This window comes from Acomys minous (genome assembly GCF_964271855.1).
Source record: "Acomys minous genome assembly, chromosome: 1".
Classification (NCBI taxonomy): Eukaryota; Metazoa; Chordata; class Mammalia; order Rodentia; family Muridae; genus Acomys; species Acomys minous.
The window spans coordinates 47324620-47345841 of NC_140483.1; the positions used below are offsets into that span (position 1 = coordinate 47324620).

A 21222-nucleotide genomic window follows, 5' to 3' on the forward strand; every position below is an offset into this window, starting at 1 on the left:
ACCTTTGAAAGAAGTAAGGAAGTCCTAATTTGGAGCCACTCAGAGGATCTAGGAAGTTCTTACAGGGAACTACTCAGAGAACTAGGAAGTTCTACAGGGAGCGACTTAGGCTATTGTATTCTTGCCCGGGGGCTAGGGTGAGTGAGATTAGAATAGATCCTATTGACCTTGCTCTATATATGTTTCTGCTAGTCGGCAATAAAGTGAATCTTGATCAGAAATTTCCTGACTTGATTGGTTATTTCTCGCGTCTCTGTATCCTACTTTCAATCCCTACTCCCTCTTTCAGATGAACCCTGATTCGATTTTTCCTGTGGGCCGAGACCCGACAATAGATGATAGATAGATAGATAGGTAGATAGATAGATAGATAGATAGATAGATAGATAGATAGATAGATAGATAGGTAGATGATAGATATCTGAGAACTTAACTTGAGCCTTAAGCTGCCAACCTGTGACTATCAATAAAGGAATGAAAGCATTTGACTTTCTCTAACTTCTAATTTCCACATATGAGCCATCTTCAGAAATCCAAAGTTTAAGTACTATTCTAAAGTGTTTCTATTCTATTTTAGCATGGAAAACAAAATTCCCATACTTTCAAAACACATCATGTTTAACTTCATTTTATTTAGGAAATTATTTTATACAGCTCAATTAAATACTCCCAAATATTTCTCTACGCTGTTATCCGCTCAAACTTTTTATTTCAAGACTGGTTCTCAGCAGGAAGAAACAGCTCCAGTTCCTTAGTGGTCAGGTTCCTAACAGCCCAGAAGATTCTGTCATGTGTCCTATCCAATGTGTCAAAGATGACTGTTTTTCATCGCACTGTTAAGCTCTCTGAATTGTGTGTATCATCCACAGTCAAACAAAGAGGCCCAGGTGATTTCCTGTGCTTGTTCATGGAGGATTTGGTTTTATAGCTAAGATGTTAACCACCATCCTGCAGATCAGCTTCACAATGTTATTTCTTTTCACCTCACTCTCCAGGTTCACTTACTACAAAGAAAACTAAAATCCCTTTCTCAACACTGTCAAGTTATAAAGTTGATTGTATAGCTGTTGAAATAACTAAGCATCCATAGATGCACTGAGACATGAAAAGAGCACCTGAATCTATTTTGGGCCAGTGATAACTCCTAACCATTTTTGGTGGTGTGAACAGTTCCCATGCATGAGGTCTCAGCTCAATATAAACACAAGCAGTAGCTCTGACTTGTTGCTATGGTTTCAAATCACTACAGATGGCATCTGTGGTGTGGCTTACTATAATACCTCCTGCTAGAACTCTGTCCCTTAAGAGATACTATCCCAAAACTGGCACTTCTGAGTTTCTGAGCACTGAGCACAGCCATTCGATATTCCTCTGTTGAAAATTCTCTGTTCAGTTCTTCTTTTTGTTACCACTATTTTGAGAAGATGACCCAAATTACTGCCATAATCACTGTATAGCAAAAATGTTGGCATTGAGTTGACAAAATACCTAAGTGTTATATAAGAGAAATATGAATTTTCACTTTCAAGCATAATGGATTAGACTGTTTCTTGACTCTATACCATAGGTGTTCAGTGAGTTCTCAGTGAGTCAATTCCAATCTTTCATTAGTATGATATTCTGCTATATAGCCATTCACTTTAATCAAATAAAAATTCAATTGAATTCTCTATATAAGATAATATTGAAGGAGGCAGAATAAAGATTAGATGAATTGATTCTGAATGTATTAAGACCAAGCCAAACATCAGAGAAATGCAAATCAAAACGACACTGAGATTCCATCTTACACCCATCAGAATGGCTAAGATCAAAAACTCAAATGACACCACATGTTGGCGAGGATGTGGAGAGAGAGGAACACTCCTTCACTGCTGGTGGGAATGCAAACTAGTACAACCACTTTGGAAAGCTATCTGGCGTTTTCTCAGAAAAATGGGAATAGGGCTTCCTCAAGACCCAGCTATCCCACTCCTTGGAATATACCCAGAAAATGCTCGAACACACAACAGGGACATATGCTCAACCATGTTCATAGCTGCTTTATACACAATAGCCAGAACATGGAAACAGCCTAAGTGTCCCTCAGTAGAAGAATGGACTAAGAAACTATGGTACATTTACACTATGGAGTATTACTCAGCTATTAAAAACGAGGAATTCCCGAAATTTGTGGACAAATGGATTGACCTAGAAATTATCATAATGAGTGAGTTCACCCAGAAGCAAAAAGAGACAAACGGTATATACTCACTTATATCAAAACACTAGTCCAAGGGATACGTCCCATGAAAAACCTTACTTACCAAGAAAGTGGGTCAGAGGAGAGGACATCCTATTGAGACTTTAGGCGAGAGTAGCATGGAAGAATGGGGAAATAACAGGACCCACAGGGTCCTGGAAACCTACAAGAAGAACTTTATGACAGGCAGATCTGGGTCCTGGGGTCCTCCTCAAACTAAGGCACCAGCCAAGGAGAAATAGGCAGTAAACTTCGAACCCCTACCAAGACCTAGCCGACGAACACGATATTCTCCACTGTTGAGTGGAGAGTGAGATCTGATTCTCACGTGAACTCTGGTGCCCCTTTTCTGACCATGTCCCCTGGATGGGGAGGCCTGGTGGCACTCAGAAGAAGGATAGCAAGTTACCAAGAAGAGACTCAATAATCTTAGAGCATACATAGGGGGAAGAAGTCTCCCTCAATCACAGACATAGGGGAGGGGAGAAGTGGGGAAGTGGGAGGGAGGGAGGAATGGGAGGAAACAGGGGAAGGGCTAACAATCAAGATGTAATATGAATAAATTAATTTAAAAAAAAAAAAAAAAAGACCAAGCCAAACAACAACAACAACAAAAACAAAAACAAACAAAAAACTTCTATAATCTGAACCCAGTTCTTCCTATCACAATAGACTTGTAACAGACATTACGTGGACTAAGAATTACACTGGCTCTTTCTGTTCTTGGGCCTTTACAATTGCCCTAAGTTTTCCTGGATTAATAGCATACAGGTGACATAACACAGAAGATGTCTCGGCCTCTTATGAATTGAGCTTTAGTCACTGTGGTCTGCTTTTGGATCACTTTCCCTTAGCTAGACTGCCTTGTTGGGCCTCAGTGGAAGAGGATGCACTTAGTCCTGATGCTACTTGACATGCTAAGGCTGATTGGGGGAGGAGAAGGGGTGGGAGGAAATGGGGAAGAGGGTGGGACCAAGAGGAGAGGAGGGAGGGGGCTACAATAGAAATGTAAAGTGAAGTTTACTGCACATATTGTTCTTGGCTGGTGCCATAGTTTGAGCAGGACCCCTGAGCCCAGACCCGCCCATCATAATGTTCTTCTTGTAGGTTTCCAGGAGCCTCTGGATCCTTCTATTTCCCTATTCTCCCATGCTTCTCTCACCTAGAGTCCCAATAGGATGTCCTCCGCTCTGTCCCTGGTAAGTAAAGACTTTCATGGGACATATCCCTTGGGCTAGTGTCCAGGTATAAGTGAGTATATACCATTTGACTCTTTCTGCTTCTGGGTTAACTCACTCATTATGATCATTTCTAGTTCAAGCCATGTGTCCACAAATTTCGGGAATTCCTTGTTTTTAATAGCTGAGTAGTATTCCATAATGTAAATGTACTACAGTTTCTTTATCTTTTCTTCTACTGAGGGAGACTTAGGCTGTTTCCATGTTCTGGCTATTATGAACATGGTTGAGCATATATGTCCTTGTTGTGTGCTGGAGCATCGTCTGGGTATATTCCAAGGAATGGAATAGCTAGGTCTTAAGGAAGCCTTATTCCAAGTTTTCTGAGATAGCACCAGATAGATTTCCAAAGTGGTTGTACTAGTTTGCATTCCCACCAGCAATGAAGGAGTGTTCCTCTTTCTCTACTTCTTCGCCAGCATGTGGTGTCGTTTGAATTTTTTATTTTAGCCATTCTGATGGGTGTAAGATGGAATCTCAGAGTTGTTTTGATTTGCATTTCCCTGATGACTAAGGATGTTGAGCATTTCTTTAAGTGTTTTTCAGCCATTCGATATTCCTCTGTTGAGAATTCTGTTTAGTTCAGTCCCCCATTTCTCAATAGGGTTATTTGGTTTGGTGGTGTTTAATTTCTTGAGTTCTTTATATATTTTGGATATTAGACCTTTGTCAGATGTAGGATAAACTTGGAAACCCTACCCAGATCTACCCAATGGACAGGACATTCTCCACAGTTGAGTGGAGAGTGGAGACTGATTTTTACATGAACTCTGGTGCCCCACATTTGACCATGTCCCCTTCATGGGGAGGCCTGGTGGCATTCAGAGGAAGGATAGCAGGCTACCAAGAAGAAGCTTGATACAGTATGAGCACATACAGGGGGAAGAGGTCCCCCTCAGTCACAGTCATAGGGGAGGGGAGTAAGGGGAAAGCAGGAGGGAGGGAAGAATGGGAGGATACAAAGGATGGAATAACAATTGAGATGTAATATGAATAAATCAATAAAATTAAATTAAAAAGAAATATAAATGACATATGGTCTAATCACAGGAAACAGTTTCATATTAGTTATGAGAAGTGAAATAAAAAACATTAAAGATTTTTTAAAGGAATATAAAGTGAATAAATAAATACATTTTAAAAAGAAAAGTGGAGGCAAAAGAAATACAGAACAAAATCTACATGACATAAAATTCAAATGGAGAAAAGTGCCTCAAAAATACATACAACATGGGAATCAAGAAAGAAAGAGAGAGAGAGAGAGAGAATGAATGAATGAATGAATGAATTGAGCTTTGAGGGCCAAAGATGGCTCAGTAGGAAAAAGCACTTGTTTGCTCTTGCAAGCATTCCCTTCAATTCTCAGCATCCACATAGTGGCTCATAACCATTCAGTTCCAGAGGCTCCAAAATCCTCTTCTGACTTCAATAGGTATTGGTACACATGTATTACACATATATACTTGCAGGCAAAGCATTCATACATATAGCATGAAATAAGTCTATCCTTTAGCACTATGGGGGAAAAAACTAGGAATGAGTATTGAGCCAATATGAGAACATGACACTGTGAGACTGGATTGCCTATCTATGTAATAAAGAGATACATAGTAAGCAATTGTTTTCTGTAGCCCTTACTCTAGCAAAGAAATCTGAGCTCAAGCTGCATCTCTAGACATCATCAACCCATTGGGATTGTATAGGTGAGCCATAAAAAGTGAGTCCACTAAAGTCCAGGCTAGAACCCTGGAGAACATGCACATACACACAGGAAAACTGCGAGACTATGAAAGACACCCAAAATAAAAATGGAAAAGTAATAGTAACATACGATGCCAGTAAAAAAAGAAAATAAGCATGAATAAGCATAGATCAGTGTTGTACCACATGTAGAAAGATAAGTGTTTCATATTGCTGGAACATACATGGTAAGAGTAGACTGATAGATTTACAGTGCTGCTGAGGGAGACAGGACAGCATGGAAAGCATCACCATACCATACAGCCAAGTGCTGAGCTTCTTGTTAATAATGAGAACCCATTAGTTTTAAAGCAAGAAAGGAAATATACAGTGTCTGGGACTGTCATTGAAGGTTGCCAATACTCTCACCCCCGCCATTATCATCTTTCTCCTTCTCCCTCCCTCTGCCCCTCTTCCCCTCACTCTGTGTGGTTTTGATGGAGTTTCTTGATGTCTTTGAATCTTCTCTTGGATGCAGGACAAAGGACTAGCCTAGCTGACCTCTAGAAGTCTTTTTGGTCTTTGTACATCTATGTTCTCCTCAGATTATATTCTTATATGTCCCACACCAAACCTTATTTCTGTTACTTGGATACTAAATTAGTAAAATATACTAAAAGAAATAAAAAGTTTAATAGAAGATGGTTGGAAACATCAAAGTCAATGAATCTGGATATCTTCTAATTAATACCTTTACTTTACAAGCAAAGAGTCTGAGACCTAAACAGTTCAGGCAATTGTCCACTCCCACGCTGATAGCAGGCAGGAATCAACACTTGCACAGCTGAGTTTTACTTTATTGCTCTCAAGACAAAAAATTTAAATCCCTGTCTCAAAGGGGTTTAACCTCATAGGGAGACTGAGTAAAAGATATCCATTAAATAATTTGAAAATAATTTTAAGAAAATATATAGTTAACACAAACATATACATCTCTTTCAAACTAGCTAATTGGCATCTAAATAGTTGCCAATAATAATTGAACTCTGATGATAGCAATTTCTAAACCGTCAGAATCCAATCAGAGAATGAGTGAAAATACAAGTAAACCTTAAGTTTACAGGTTACACACACTATAAATTCAGTCTGTTTCTAAGTAATATCATCAAAGAACTTCCTATAACTAAGAGAACAAAACCAAACTAAAACCAAAGTATAGACATCTTCTTCACAAGACAGGAGAAACTGGAACCAGATTTGTGATGCCAAGTTTATACATATGATAATAGAAAAATGTATGTACATATACGTATATTTGTACTCATTTGAACAGTGAAAATACAGATATAATAGTGAAAATACACATACAAATATACAGATATATTATATATATTCTTCCTCTACTATTTACCACTTTATTTTTTGAGACAAGTTCTCTCATGAATCTGGAGCCCACTGATTGGCTAGACAAGCTGGATAGTGGTACCCCACTCCATCTGCTTGTTTCCACTTTCTAGCCTCAGGATCATACACACATAGTGTTATAATGTCACCTACTGAGCGATCTCCCCACATGCAAGTCATTGTACTTTGTTATATTCACCTTTGTTGCACTCTCTTGTCCCCGTTCCTCACTCCTGCTTAGTCTAATCCTTCCACAATCCCTTCTTCTTTCATGTTAAGTGTATTCATAAGAGAAAACATACGGTTTTTATCCTCTATTGAGAATGCTGTCTGAGACTCGGGATCACTGGGGAGGGTGGGGAAGATGGTAGAGGAACACATTGTTAAGATTTAACCCGGTGCTTCCAGGGCACATGGCAATTTGATAGCCATTCACTAATATATTCAGCAAGCATACCACATGATAAGTTCATTTAATTTGAAGTAAAAGAGCATCAAAAGGCAAGAACTCATTTTTATATAATGACCAAATGTTAAGGTTTGAAAGACTTACCTCCTTTACACAAATAATATATAGACTCGTTTGTTTGTTTTGAGAGAGAACAACACAGGATGGCCTCAAATTTACTAGTTTGGAAGATGTTGAATTCCAGACCCTCCTGCCTTCACAGCCCAAGTGCTGGAATTACAGACATACACTACCATATCCAATAACACTGATGTTTTTGTATAAATATTTTCAACTGGAAGTGGTGTAAGCAAGTGGTGTAAATAAATATAAAAAATAAAATTAAAAGATTAAAAATAAGATAGAAATAGTAAACAGGACAAATTTCTTAAAACTCCATAAAGTAGTAGATTATAAGTAAAGCACATCAATAATTACATTAAATGTAAATGATCCAAATAGTCAAGGTAAAATCCTAATATTAAGTGCCTAGACTTAAGCCCTGCTATGTGTTATTTGTATGGAACATCTAAACACATAAGGAAACATGACTGAAATAAGTACTGATTTAAACATTTTATTCCAACAATAACTTTAAAAAAGTCATAATGACTACACAAAAATAAAAATAAACACATCACTAAAAATAAGAGGGTATCTCAGAAAGACAAACATGTCAATACCCTGAAAATTTCAGGCAAATCTAATTTCAGAGGTGCTTATTTAATAGCACAGCCCCAAGGAAACTAATACAGCATACTCCACTGAGTCAGAATTTTGAAGCACAGTGCTTGTCCTCATCAAGGAGAGTCGGGGGACAGGGAATCCATGCTGCACAGGGGAGCACACTGAATGCAAATGAGCTCTCCAGATAGATGCTTAGAGAATGCAACATACAGAAGAGAAGTACATGCTGAGAAGGAGCAGTCTCAGAGCATGTGGAAGCCAAGAGTGAGTTAATGCTTCAAAAGCCAAGAGAACAGAATGTTTCCAGAGGAGGCCAGAACTAATGCTGACTAACTCACCAGTACATGAAGGGAGATAAGAACAACTGATATGGCAGTGAAAAGGTCAGTATGAATACACATAGCTTTAGTGTCTGTCAAAACTGTAACACAGAAATCAATGTGCTTTCCAGGCACTGATGACAGGCTCTCCACGTCATAAAAGTCACAGATCTTGCTATATCATATGAATTATTTAGTCTAAATATTAAGAACTGATTAACAGTAATTCACAATTGGAAGAACCTAACCTTCACTGGGGCTACTAGTAAGGAGAACATCACTAATCTAGCAGCTTAATCACGTGATAAGGACCCTTTTTTCTTAATGGGAACATTTTGATTCCTTAGGGATTTCCATGGTACTAGGACTGAGAGTGACTTGATATAGACATCTTCCTGAAGAAGGCTGCTCAGTTCTTCATTCTACCTTTCTTATTCGTTGAATGCAGATGGCAACAGGCTATAACCACAGCAACCTTGTAACCTCAGAGTGAGAGAGAGGCAAGACCCCATTGCCAGCCTGGATCCTGGGGTTAAGTCATGAAACAAACTCCTACCTCCTTGTATTTGAAGCATATTAGCTAGCATCCTCAACAATTTCACATTTATGTTCAATGTGTGACAGTTCCGAGGAAGCATCTTTAAAGGGAAAGGGCACCTCTTTCGAACCCCCACCCTTTTCCTGGAATGTGGCTGTTACCGGCTCCAACATAAGGATGAACTCCCACTGAGGTAGCCTTAGGAGTTAAGCCAAGTGTGTCAAGACAAGATAGAGAGGACATCGTTGATTCTGTGAAATTGTCACACCTGTCCCTCCTCCAGGGGTCCCCCCACACCCACACACCTCCAGAGTTGCCTCCCCTTTTATAAAGCATTTTCATTTCAATTGACGCTTTATTATTGTGGTTGTGGAACTGTTTGTAAGGATTAGGATTATTGCAGGAGGTGTGTCACTGGGAGTGGACTTTCAAACGCATATGCCATTCCTAGTTTGTTCTCCCTTTTCTGCCTAATGCTTATGGATTATGTGTGAGCTTTTCTGCTACTGCTCCAGCCCTATGCCTGCCCAGTTGTTGCATGCTCCCTGCCATAAATGGCATGGATTCTAACCTTCTGGGGCCACGAGCCTCCCAGTTAAATCCTTTATTTTATAAGTTGCTTTGGTCTTAGTATTTTGTCATGGCAATAGAAAAGTAATACTTACAAGGTATGGTGTGGCACATGAATATATGCATAAATTGGCATATACACTACGTCAGACATTCTATATTTTGATGTGTTGGAAATGTTCAAAATTCTATATACTAGTTATTTGGGGATAATCAATTAATTGTTGTAAAGCACAGTTATTCTACTATGCTCTAGAACATACAGAAGGTATTCCTCCTAGCCAACTTCACCCTGTCCTCATTACCCACTTTTTTTTTTTCTTCTTTTTCTTTCTGGTGTCTTTCAGGCCTTGATAATTACTGTTTTATTCACCATTTTATAAGATCATGTCCTTAGCTTCTGCATGTAAGCTATAATATGAGGCATCTGTCTGTACCTGACTTAACACAATGTTGTCTAGCTTTATTCTTGTTGCTGAGAATGGCAGAATATCATTTCTTTATTGGTGTGGCTAAGCAACAATATTCTTATACATATGAATTTTATTTTCCTCTTTAAATATTTAATTTATTATTATTGAGGGTTAGATATATGCCATAGCATGTGTTGGTTCTCTGCCCTCTTTAAATTTGGTATTATTATTATTATTATTATTATTATTATTATTATTATTATTGAAAATAGATTCTTCTATCATGTATTACATCCTAACAGCAGTTCCCTCTCTGTCCACTCCTCCTAGCTTCCCCTGACTTCTCCTCCTCCTAGGATTCACTACTCCTCTGGCTCTCTTCAGAAAACAGCAGACCTCCAAGAGAAAATAATCAAACACAGTTAAAAAAAAAAAAAAGGCAGTAAGACAAGGCTGGACAAGACAACCCATCCGGAGGAAAAGAGTTCCAAGAGCAGACAAAAGAATCAGAAATACACCTGCTTCCATTGTTAGGAGCCCCACAAAAATACTGAGCTAACAGCCATAGCATCTATGCAGAGGAGCTGTGCTGAAGCATGCAGACCCTGCTTCCCACTTCAGTCTCTGTGAACCTATGTGGGCCATGTTCTCCTTTCTGACTCCTATAGTCTTTCTGTGCCTTCTCCATCAGCCCTGAAGAATATCTCCAGAGAAGATGGTTCTCTTATCCCACCTTATTGTAGGCTTCAGGGATTAAACTCCGATGGCTCAGGTTTTGTGCCAAACACCTTTATTGACTGAACCATCTGGTTGGCTCTCTGTTTTTCCTTTTTAAGCAATTATTCTCCATCTTTTGCTACATTTAGCCTAGCCATTATTGACATTTATAATAGTAACTTCCTCCTCTGACTGGAAATGAATGGAAAGATGAACAAAAATGACTTAACATTGCTTTCCATGGCTAAGACTTAAAACAAAACCAATGCTATTAGATCCATCTGGTAGAGAAATGACACACTGGAACAAATACTTGCTGACCACACCATGTATGTATCACTTTGATACTATTAACTTCCCAGTAACCATTTGAGAGAGTTAACATTAATGTTATCACTATATTTAAGAACCTGAAGATTAGAGTGAAAGAGCAAGTGGCTTGGTAACATAGCACCCAGTACATAAAGGGCAGAATTTGACATTTGAATTTGAGGACAGTTCTTACGAACATTGTCCTCTCTAGTCTTGCTATAGCTTCACTGTGAAATATTCCCTAAGACCCATGTGTTAAAGGCATGTTCTCAAGAATCATGGTAATAGTAATACCTTTAGAAGGCAAGGTCTTTGGGGACAGCACTACAAGAGGACTGTAAGTGATCTCTCTATTTCCTTGTCTCTCCACTCCCCATCCCCCTGTTTGTGATATGACCTTTCATTGAGATGTGCTCTCCTGCCATTATCATCTACCACCTTCAACAAAGGCCAAATCAATGAGTCCTACCTAATCTTGGATTTTGAACCTTCAAAAGTATAAGCTGAATATACCTGTTGCTAGTTCCTAAGTAGCCTGTGTAGGTGTTTTATTATTGTGATGGAGAATAAAAGACTCAACCTTATTTTACTTCTGTAAGGAAAAAGAGAAACAAAACACAAATGAACAAGAACTTGTATAAATACAAGTAACTAATGTAATCAAAATAAAGATTTTCTTATGGTGGGTGTGTAGCTTAAGTAGCAGAGCACTTACCTGTCATGCATGAAGTCCTAGATGCAATTTCCAGCAGCAGGAGAAAGGTTTTGTCTTATTTTAGATTTCTAGATCCAGTTTATTATTGTTTACATTTTTAACCCAGACTTTAAAAGAAGAGTATTTTATACACTAATTAGAACAGAGTTATGTAGTCTTCAAAGAATTTCTCAGAGCAGTTTTCTCCCTTGAAGCAATGTGAAGAAGGTACACACACACACACACACACACACACACACACACACACACACACACACACTGTTCCTTGCTTTCATCCTGGCCCAACAACGATTTTTCAAATGTTTACAGTAGAAGTCTGGAGCAACTACCTGGGCCACTGTCACTGTTTCTGCTTTCTCAGATCCCACATGAAAGTTTGACATTCTTTTCTTCTTCTTCTTTAACTCAAACTACAACATATTTTATTATTTTTCTTTTTAAATTTATTATAATTTGTTCAGATTACATCCCAATTGTTACCCCCTCACTTGTAGCTTGCTGTTCCCACCTGCCTGCCCTCTTCCACCCTATTCCCTCACCCTAGACCTCTGACAGAAGGGGGCCTCCTCCTCCACCATATGAAAGTTTGAATATTTTCAGTATTCTGGAGGACTCCAAATGTTATTTGCATCTAGTCATAACCAGAAACAAACTAAGAAATGTTCTCTATAAGTTCCGGATCTTCCCTGAATATTGAAGCAGAACAAAAATTATTAATATTCATAAGGTACATCCTAGTCTTTGTACGGTTATAAATGAACACATATTATTTTTTGTGATAAAAAGTCATGGCCATAAATGAAGACTTGGGAATTAAAGACATCTAATAAACTGTCCTTTCCAAATGTCATTTAAGCCCTCCATCCTTTGATCTTTCATTCACTCAATAAGTTTTATTAAGTAACTAGAATAAGCAGCAGAGTAGCCTTTAGTCAAGAGCACAGACTATATTCAAATTATGGCGTCTCTTTCAGTTGATTATTTGAACTTGGTTAGATCACTTATCCTTTGTAATCCTCTATTGTCTTATTTGTAAAAACAAGACAATAATAAAATGGATATTACAAGCACTCAATGAGCTAATGTGGGAATTAAATAGATGCACAACAAATATATAGCACATGTTTGTAGAACCTCATACCCACATATGTTGGTAAATACAGAATTCCAGAAATGCTTTAGAAAGCATGGGATACAGCAATGGCTTACACAGACACATTTTATCTCCACATAACTTTTATCTTGGTTAGAAAAGATGACAGACAGTAGGGTCATAGATACTGTTGATATCATCTCTGTTCTTTTCTATGTATTTGAATTATTTTCTTTTCTATTTTTTTTTTTTTGCAGGGGGGGTGGTTTGTTTGTTTGATTGTTTGTTTTTCAGGACAGAGTTTTTCTGTGTAGCCCTGGATATCCAGGAACTCACTCTATAGATCAGGTTGGCCTCAAACTCAGAGATCCAACCTGCCTCTGTCTCTAATACTGGGACTAAAGGCATGGACCACTACCACTAGGCCTACATTTAAAATTTTTTAAATAAATAATTGTTGCTTTTTAAAATTGCTATGTACCAACTCTTGTATTACATTTAGAACACACTGACAAATAGAAACAGTCTTGGTTTCCCTAGAACCTGACAGTATTTCTTGGTATATCAGAGCATAAGGTTCAGTAATGCTAACAGATGGTAATAATAGGTCAAATGAAATTGGAAAACCTCAGGAGCTAGCATCTAGATTTATTAAAATCTAAAAATCATGGTTGCTTGGGACTTCTTAGAGCTTTAACAATTAGTTATACTTTGTGAAGCCTAAGAGAAAGATAAAAGCTCAATGTTTCCTGTATGTCCCAAATTTATTTCCTCAACTTTTTTCCTCTATTTTTTCTTTGAGAGACTACCATGTTCCACAGAACTCTCTGGGCATGACATAAAGCCCTAGCTTCTGATCTGACATCAGTGATTCCCATAAGTTCATATGTAATTGTAATCAAATTGGGATATCAATGATGGTCTTTAGACTAAAAACAAATCTGTCACAAAAACCCACTTTCAACTGCATTATGTTCCACTGAACTAGAAAACACAATATTGGTAAAGCCAGGACAGCTTTGACAGTACACACTGCTTAAACATTGGGTGTGAGGATATCTATTATCATAATTGTGTCCATGAATTTTCAAACTCTACTACTATTGAAGGGTAGTGGAGAGTGTTTAGGGCAGAAATGGATAGCTTTGCAAGACACGGTTTCTCACAGGTCTCCAAACCTGACCTACTGAATCAGAATGTACCAAGGCAATCATAATGATGGCTACCTTTCATCAAGCACTCACTATTTCTAGCACTATGCTAATTGCTTTTCATGACACATTTCATTTCATCCTACAACAGCAACCCAGTGAGTCAGCGGCTCTAATTGTGATGCTTAGATAAGGACATTGACTCTTCTTGACTCAAAGTTAAGATATTCCAAGCTTACATATACACCGTGTAATAAATCCTTGTTTTTAATTAACTTACCTCCACTTTTACAAAATTATTAGTAGTAAAATCTTTACAATATTAAAAGACCATAGACAAAGCCAGAGACTGCTTCCCAATCCTTGAGAAAAGAAGCACGATGATTATAAGTGAAAAAGAATGAGCTATGAAATGGATTAGAAAACAAATTGCAACCATGTTTGACAATCTTTGTTGCCAAAATGAACTCAGAAGCATATAGTCCACTGGTAAAAAGAAGTTATACCACTGTGTGAGAGAGGCCACTCATTAGCAGGGAGCATCCTGCAGCTTCCCAGTGCTGTCTGGGCTATGTCTGTCCCTGTGTAGGATTACCAGCACTTCTAAAAGAGAGTTGTATGAAGAAAGAAGGTGATCAGAGAAAGGAAAACAAGAAATGTCTCAGGCATCATCTGCAGATTCTACCACATCTTCCTGTACCGAAAATTTTTGAACATTGATGAGGAGATCAATAGCACCAAGAGCAAGCAAACTGTGTTTCCTGTGGCATCAAAACATCCACTTTCTATTTCTTGATAAACTTACCTCTAGCAAACAATAATAATAATCTTGTTTGATCAAGCTTATTTATTCTAATCACTTAAGAAAAGGAACCCTTTCATTACATAAGATAGAAGAAATAGAGTAAACTTTTAGTGTTTCCATTTTTTATAAATTGTAGCACCAAGTAAGGCTTCCTTAAGAGTTTTCTAGATATTAATTGAAGTAAGGAAAAGCAAGCTATTACAAGTGTAATCAATTTGTATGTGGAAACTACAATAGCAACAAATGACCTGAGCTTTGTCAGCAAACTAATGGAATCAAAAGTGCCTCTTCTGAAGCAAAGTCAATCCTGGTTTTGTCATTCATGTTTCTTAGTAAGGGACTCAGTTTTCTTTCTTCAAACTTAACACTGCTAATCCTTGAAAATTTCCTTAGGTTTTTTGTTTTGTTTTGTTTTGTTTTGTTTGAATTTTTGAAATAACTAAAATGATATAAGGGTCTTTAGAAACTGGGAAAATGCTTTTGATAATTTCTCTGTTTTAAACAGACAAATACTAAATTTTAAGTGAACTGACAGTCGTGTTCTACGACTAGAAGATTTTACCCATTCCATGGCTACTTCCCTGTAACAAGGCCCCAGAACTTAGTAGGCCCAAGACCTTCGCATAACTGACTCCATGTGAAAGTTCCATTCAAGGTGTAAAACTCAGTAGACAGCAACACCTGCCAAAACTTAAAAAAAAAAAAAAAGGCCTAATTTATCAAAGTCCACAGTTAGGAAAAGTCTCTAAATGCACTAACTTTGCTTTTTGGTTTTTGTAGTTCTGCTTCTGGCTAACTGATCTTAACTGAAGTATGTCAAGCCAGGACATGGGTTTTGTGCATAAAGCTAACCCTGAGAAAGGCTCAGGAATACACTGGGATCCTGAACACCGAGTGTAGTTGCCAGCTAGCTAATAAAGACTTTCGATTGGCTCAAACCCATGTCTGAGCAGTCTTCTCTGTTGAACACCCCACAACAAACTTGACATCTTTATAAAGGCTCCAAATATATTTATACAAGAAATAAAAATGGTGTTAAAGCTAGACTTGCCTGGGTAAGATTCTGATTTTCTCACTTGGTAGCTATGTGACTCAGCAAATTCACTTAACCAGGTTTAATTATATTTCTTTTTGTGTAAAGTGAAAATTGTAACTCTAGCTTCATATACTTTTAAAAGTAAAAAAATTAAGTAAAAACAATTCACATGGTGCATCTAAAATATATTTTCTCAGTACAATTCTTCTAATGAAATATTTCCTTCCCCTTCATAAAACAAAAAGTCTAGCTCAGGTTGTACCTCTAATGATGCCAAACACAGGTAAGCTAACAAGCTCCCACAATCATTCAAGATGTGTGTGTGTGTGTGTGTGTGTGTCTGTGTGTCTGTGTGTCTGTGTGTCTCTGTGTGTGTGTTCCCCAGAGTATAAAAGTAGTCTATTCTGATGACTCAAAAGTGAAGCATTCAGTATTTTATTTCCTGCAGTAGCCGTTGAAAGTTATTCAATATCTTGACAAAATATAAAATAAAAAAAAAAGCTCTTTAAGACAGAAGAATAGTGTTTCTTGAACACTCATCTGCATGCCTTTGGGAAATTGGTACAACTTCAAAAAGCTTATCCAGAAAATGAATTATTCTTCCTCAAAGTTAGAGACTAAAAAAACATTTAAAATGATAAAAAAAAATCATATAATCTTTAAAAGTCCCAAACTATTCACAGATAAGCACAGACTACTGTGAAAGAACATATTACAGTGTTGATAATTACCAGGAGACTTTGCTTAACAGTAACTGGCTTGCTACTGAAATACCACCACTTAAAAAAAAATTCATTCCTTTTTCTCTCCAGCAGAGATGGAAATAGACTTCAAGAAGACAGACTGACTATGTAGGAAAAGTCTGGGGACTGACTTTGTATAAATAGCACTGCATCTGAGAATGCATTGTGTAGCTCTGGGCACAGCAGAGCGAAATGAATTAGGAGTCTGGCCTGTGCCTTTGAAAGAAGTCATAGGTAACTCTTGATAGAATACAAAATATACCAACTGCCATAAGGGAGACAAAGAACTGTATGAGAGTAAGGAAAACTGTAGCTCCTTCAATTTTCTTCCTTTGCTTGTTTATAAGGCGGCAGGAAACAGATAAAGAAAAAAAAATATTTAAAATGGCTACTGAGGTGTAATGAGCATTTAGAAAAAGATTTGAGGGAATGCAGAGAGAAGAATTCGGGGTATGGGGTTCTCCTCAGAAGCCTCCAGCACAAGACAAGCTTAGAGAAAGAATAATGAAGAGCTCCTCTGGGAGCTAGTCTACTCAAACAGACTGTGAGGCAAGAGAAAAAGGGGTGAAGAGCTCAAAAGGTGAGCTGTATCCAAATGGTAGAGATGCTGTTGCGGGAAGCACAGCATGTGCCTTATCTGGTGTGTTAGAGAGAGTACATCAAATGTCAAATGTCTAAGAAGAAAGGTGCTATGACTGGGGAAGCCAGTCAAATAGAATGAAAGCAAGCCACAAGAAGCAAGCACAGGGACAGAATTAAAAATCAAAAACTTTTATTAGTTTGAGTAAGGGTAAACTGTTTCCGCTTATGATGAACTTAAGAAACAGCAAAACAGAAGCACAGAGAACATTTTTTTAAAAACCACCTTCAGCAAATGCATTCAGTACAGATTTGATTTGATTATCACAAAGGGGTGATGGGAACCCTTCAGTGTTAATATGGCTCTACCAGTTTAGGGTGGTGGCCATGGAAATGCAAAGAAGGTGAGAAGATGAGTCATTTAGAAGGTGAACTCACTCTTCGAGACATCCACAGAGTGTAGGAGGAGAAGGCAAAGGACTACTCAAAGATGACTACACTTAATTTGAGATGACTAGCTACCAGTAAGGGAGCAAGTACAACAGGAGGGAAGATGTGAGCATATTTTGGGATGTGACACACTTAAGATTACAGAAGAAGATCTAGGTGGAGAAGTTCAATAGGTTGTTAGACAAGAACTTAGGAGAGAAACTAGGCCTTGGCAATCATCTAGAGATGAGTGAGTTAAACCTATGAGAACAGAGGAATTTAACAAAGATATCAGAACATCATTTGAGAAGAAACAATACTATCTTTCTTGAAAGATGAAGAATTTCCTCTTATCTTACCCTAACAGAAGGAAACATTTTGCTCTGCTTATTCTGTGTGTGGGAGAGAGCTGAATGCAAGTGATCGTTTTGTATGGAAGTGTGAACTGAAGCTTGGGAAAACAGAAGACAAATGAAACAAAGCACTTCATTCATCATTTGCCCACTGCCTTGCGAAGGAACCTGTATTCTTCCTGGACACAGTTAGGTGCAGTGAGTGTATTCACTGGTAAGAAGTGTACTTCCAGGCTCAAAGGGAAATAGGTTACTATGATTCACAAAGTGTCTCACCCTGTGTGTGGGTAGAATGTGAGAGGATAACAAAGTGGTCCTAAGGATGCTGTGGGAAGAACAGGTAAGCTGAGATTCGTGAGTCAGAAAACTATTCAGTCATCTTTCAACTATGCCAGAAGAACATCACCAAGCTGACACAGATAGAGACACCAATGGACCAGTCACCTAGGTGGGGAGGAGCCAGGAGAGGAGGGAAAAAATGGGGAAAGGATATGGGATTATTTAAGTAGTTATATTACCCATTTGCAATTCTGCTGTATGACTTTATGCAAACATTCTTAAAATCAGTTTTGAGGAGCCACAGTAGAGGCTATTAGCCTCTTGACAGATGTTTTTGGTTTCTCTGTAAATATATCAGAAAGTTGGAGGATTTTATTCTAATCATATGTCTAAGTAAAAACCAGCCTTAATTCTTGATAACCCTGATCACCTCCCAAAACAGAGACAATTTCCAAAAAAGGGTGAGTGAGAAATACTAATTTTTTCCAACTGCATTAGTCTGATACCTAGGCTTAGCATCCCCAGAAGTATCAAAGTCCTAATGTACCACATTGGGATGGATCTGGATCCCGTGAGGTCAACCACTAATTTCAGCATTTGCTTCCTTCTGTCTCCTTCCCAACTCACTAGCCAGCTGTTTCTTTATTACTCCATCTTTTGGTAACCAAGCAATCCAAAGCACAGTTTGACAAAGTAGTGGGAAATCATTATTTACAGACAGAGTATACTTGGAAAGGTAAAGCCCTGCAATGATGTCACTGTTAATGGAAATGCAGTATCCTAGTGTAGCACACCTTGAAAATTACAGGGTTTCCATCTCGGAAAACCAAGGAAGCAGACCAAATACTGAAATGAGGGTTGGGAGAACATAAACATGGGGTAGAGTCTTCCCAGAACCTGATCCCTGACTGCCAAGGCTCTCCCATCTTTCTGATTCAACCACACCTGTAGACCAAACCTAGAAATGTGAGAAATTTGTTCCTTTTGGAGAATAAGAGAAAACAAAAATAAAAACAAAAAACAAAGAATGGCTATTTCAGCCAGAGACTTTTGGTTGTTTCTTAAGTTTAATAGAATTACTTTAGTCATAGAACTGGAGAGATATCTCAGCAGTTAAGAGCAAATACTGTTCTTACAGAGGACCTTAGTTTGGTTCCAAGCATCCACATGGTAGTTCACAACCAACCATAAGTCCAGCTTCTGGGAGACCTATCCTCTCTGGCCTACAGAAGCACATTTAAGAGTACTCATGTGCATGCAACCACACACATATACACGTACACATACTTTTTAATTATAAAAGGATTTCTATGATTAGATGTTAAATATCCTCTAAAGGTCTATGTGTTCTTGTCCACATAGTGGCATTATTGATAGGTAGGGTCTGACTTCCACATAATTGGGATCATATTCTCCAAGGATATACAGAGGGGTTCATACCTTTGCTATTCCTCTTTGTTCTCTCATCATGCATTGAGAAGCTTGGTTCTACTGGTCAGTCCACTCTGATACGCTTCCTCACTGTGGTCCCTAGGGGTCCAAAGAATCAATTGCTTAAATTTATAAAACCTTGGTGTAAAATAAACCTTTTTTGTCTTTACAAGTTCTCAAGAATTTGATATAGCTGGACATGGTAGTGTCTGCCTCTGATGCCAGCACTTCGGAGATAGAGGAAGGCAGATCTCAGTGAGTTCAAGGCCACCCTGGTCTACAGAGTGAGTTCCAGGACAGACAGGCTTCATAATGAGGCCTTGTCTCAAAAAAAAAAAAAAATTACAATGATAGACCTTAGACTGCCATAAGGCTTATTAATTGGCAGCATGTTGGAATCGGTTATGGCATACACCATTACAGAATACACACAGCTGTCACTAATGACAACAGCAAAAACAGATTAGGGATCCATTTTTTCATGTAATAAGACTTTCAGAGGTAGACCATCCCAGGGTTGACATAGCAACCAGTTCTTTCTAACTTCCTGTCCTGCATTCTTAGCATTCAGATCAACAATCAGCCCACAACATCCCAGGTAGATAACAAAGAAATTCTAAACAAATTCAAGACTCAAACAGGATAAGAGTCAAGTTCAAGGGTTTTTTTTTTCTTATAATGACTTAGTAAAATAGATGAATATAAAATATCTATGCCCAATGACAAGACAATCAAAATTGAATGACAAATATTAAATAACATTTGGTCAACAAAAGAAAACATTTTAAAGTTAAAAACAATGGACACACCACATAAATGTATAAAATGGGGCTACAGCCCTCCTTAATACGAAATCCTAAATCTTAAATACATACATTGTAGTTCTTTCTCCTCCAACCCAGCAAGATGTCCAAGAGAAAGAAGGCCAAAGGGAGGAAGGTGGCCCTGGCCCTGCCGTGGTAAAGAAACAGGAGGCCAGAAAGGTGGTCAGTCCTTTGTTTGAGAAGAGGCCCAAGAACTTTGGCATCGGGCAGGATATCTAACCCCAAAGAGATCTCATTCACTTCATTAAATGGCCCCGCTAGATCAGGCCGCAGAGGCAGAGGGCCATCCTCTATAAGCGGCTCAAAGTACCCCCTGTCATTAACCAGATCACTCAGGCCCTAAACTGGCAAACAGCTACGCAGTTGCTTAAGCTTGCCCACAAGTACAGGCCAGAGAAAACGCAGGAGAAGAAGGTAAGGCTACTGCCACGTGCTGAGAAGAAAGCTGCTGGGAAAGGGGACACCCCAACTAAGAGACCACTTGTCCTTTGAGCAGGAGTCAATAGAGTTACCACCTTAGTGGAGAACAAGAAGGCTCAGCTGGTGGTGATTGCCCATGACGCAGACCCCATAGAGCTGGTGGTCTTCCTACCTGCCCTATGTCGAAAGATCGGGGTCCCCTACTGCATCATCAAGGGAAAGGCCAGGCTGGGGTGGCTGGTCCACTGGAGGACTCGCACCTCTGTTGCTTTCACACAGGTTAACTCAGAAGACAAGGGTGCTCTGGCTAAGCTTGTGGAAGCTATTAGGACCAATTACAATGACAGATATGATGAGATACGACGCCACTGGAGAGGCAATGTCCTGGGTCCTAAATCTGTGGCTCCCATTGCCAAGCTGGAAAAGGCAAAGGCTAAAGAAATCGCCACTATACTGGGTTAAATGTACACTGCTAAGTTTTCAATACATAAATATAATTACAAAATTTAATATATATAGTAATTATATTACTAATATATACTAAATCTAATAAAATTTAAATATTTAAGGTTTCAAATTATAAGATCAACAAATTAGATAATATAAAAATAAAACTGATCAAAATTATATTATTAAGGGAGAATAAATAAATAGTTAAATTACTAAAAGATGAGTTCCCACAGCCCAGCTTCAGGAAGAGAGAAGAAGAGAAAGTCTTGGTGGTTCTGAGGTAGGGAGAATTGAAGAGGCGGTGAACATCTGGTTTGGTTGAACAATTAATCAGAAGAATTAGTT

The 21222-nt window shown here is 38.3% G+C and overlaps 1 pseudogene across 1 annotated transcript; it reads left to right on the top strand.

Moving 5' to 3' along the window:
- The first annotated feature begins 20089 nt into the window (after positions 1–20089).
- Positions 20090–20897, top strand: LOC311595322 (large ribosomal subunit protein eL8-like; annotated as a pseudogene). Its single transcript has one exon. The product of its transcript is annotated as a large ribosomal subunit protein eL8-like (transcript).
- Positions 20898–21222: the final 325 nt, after the last annotated feature.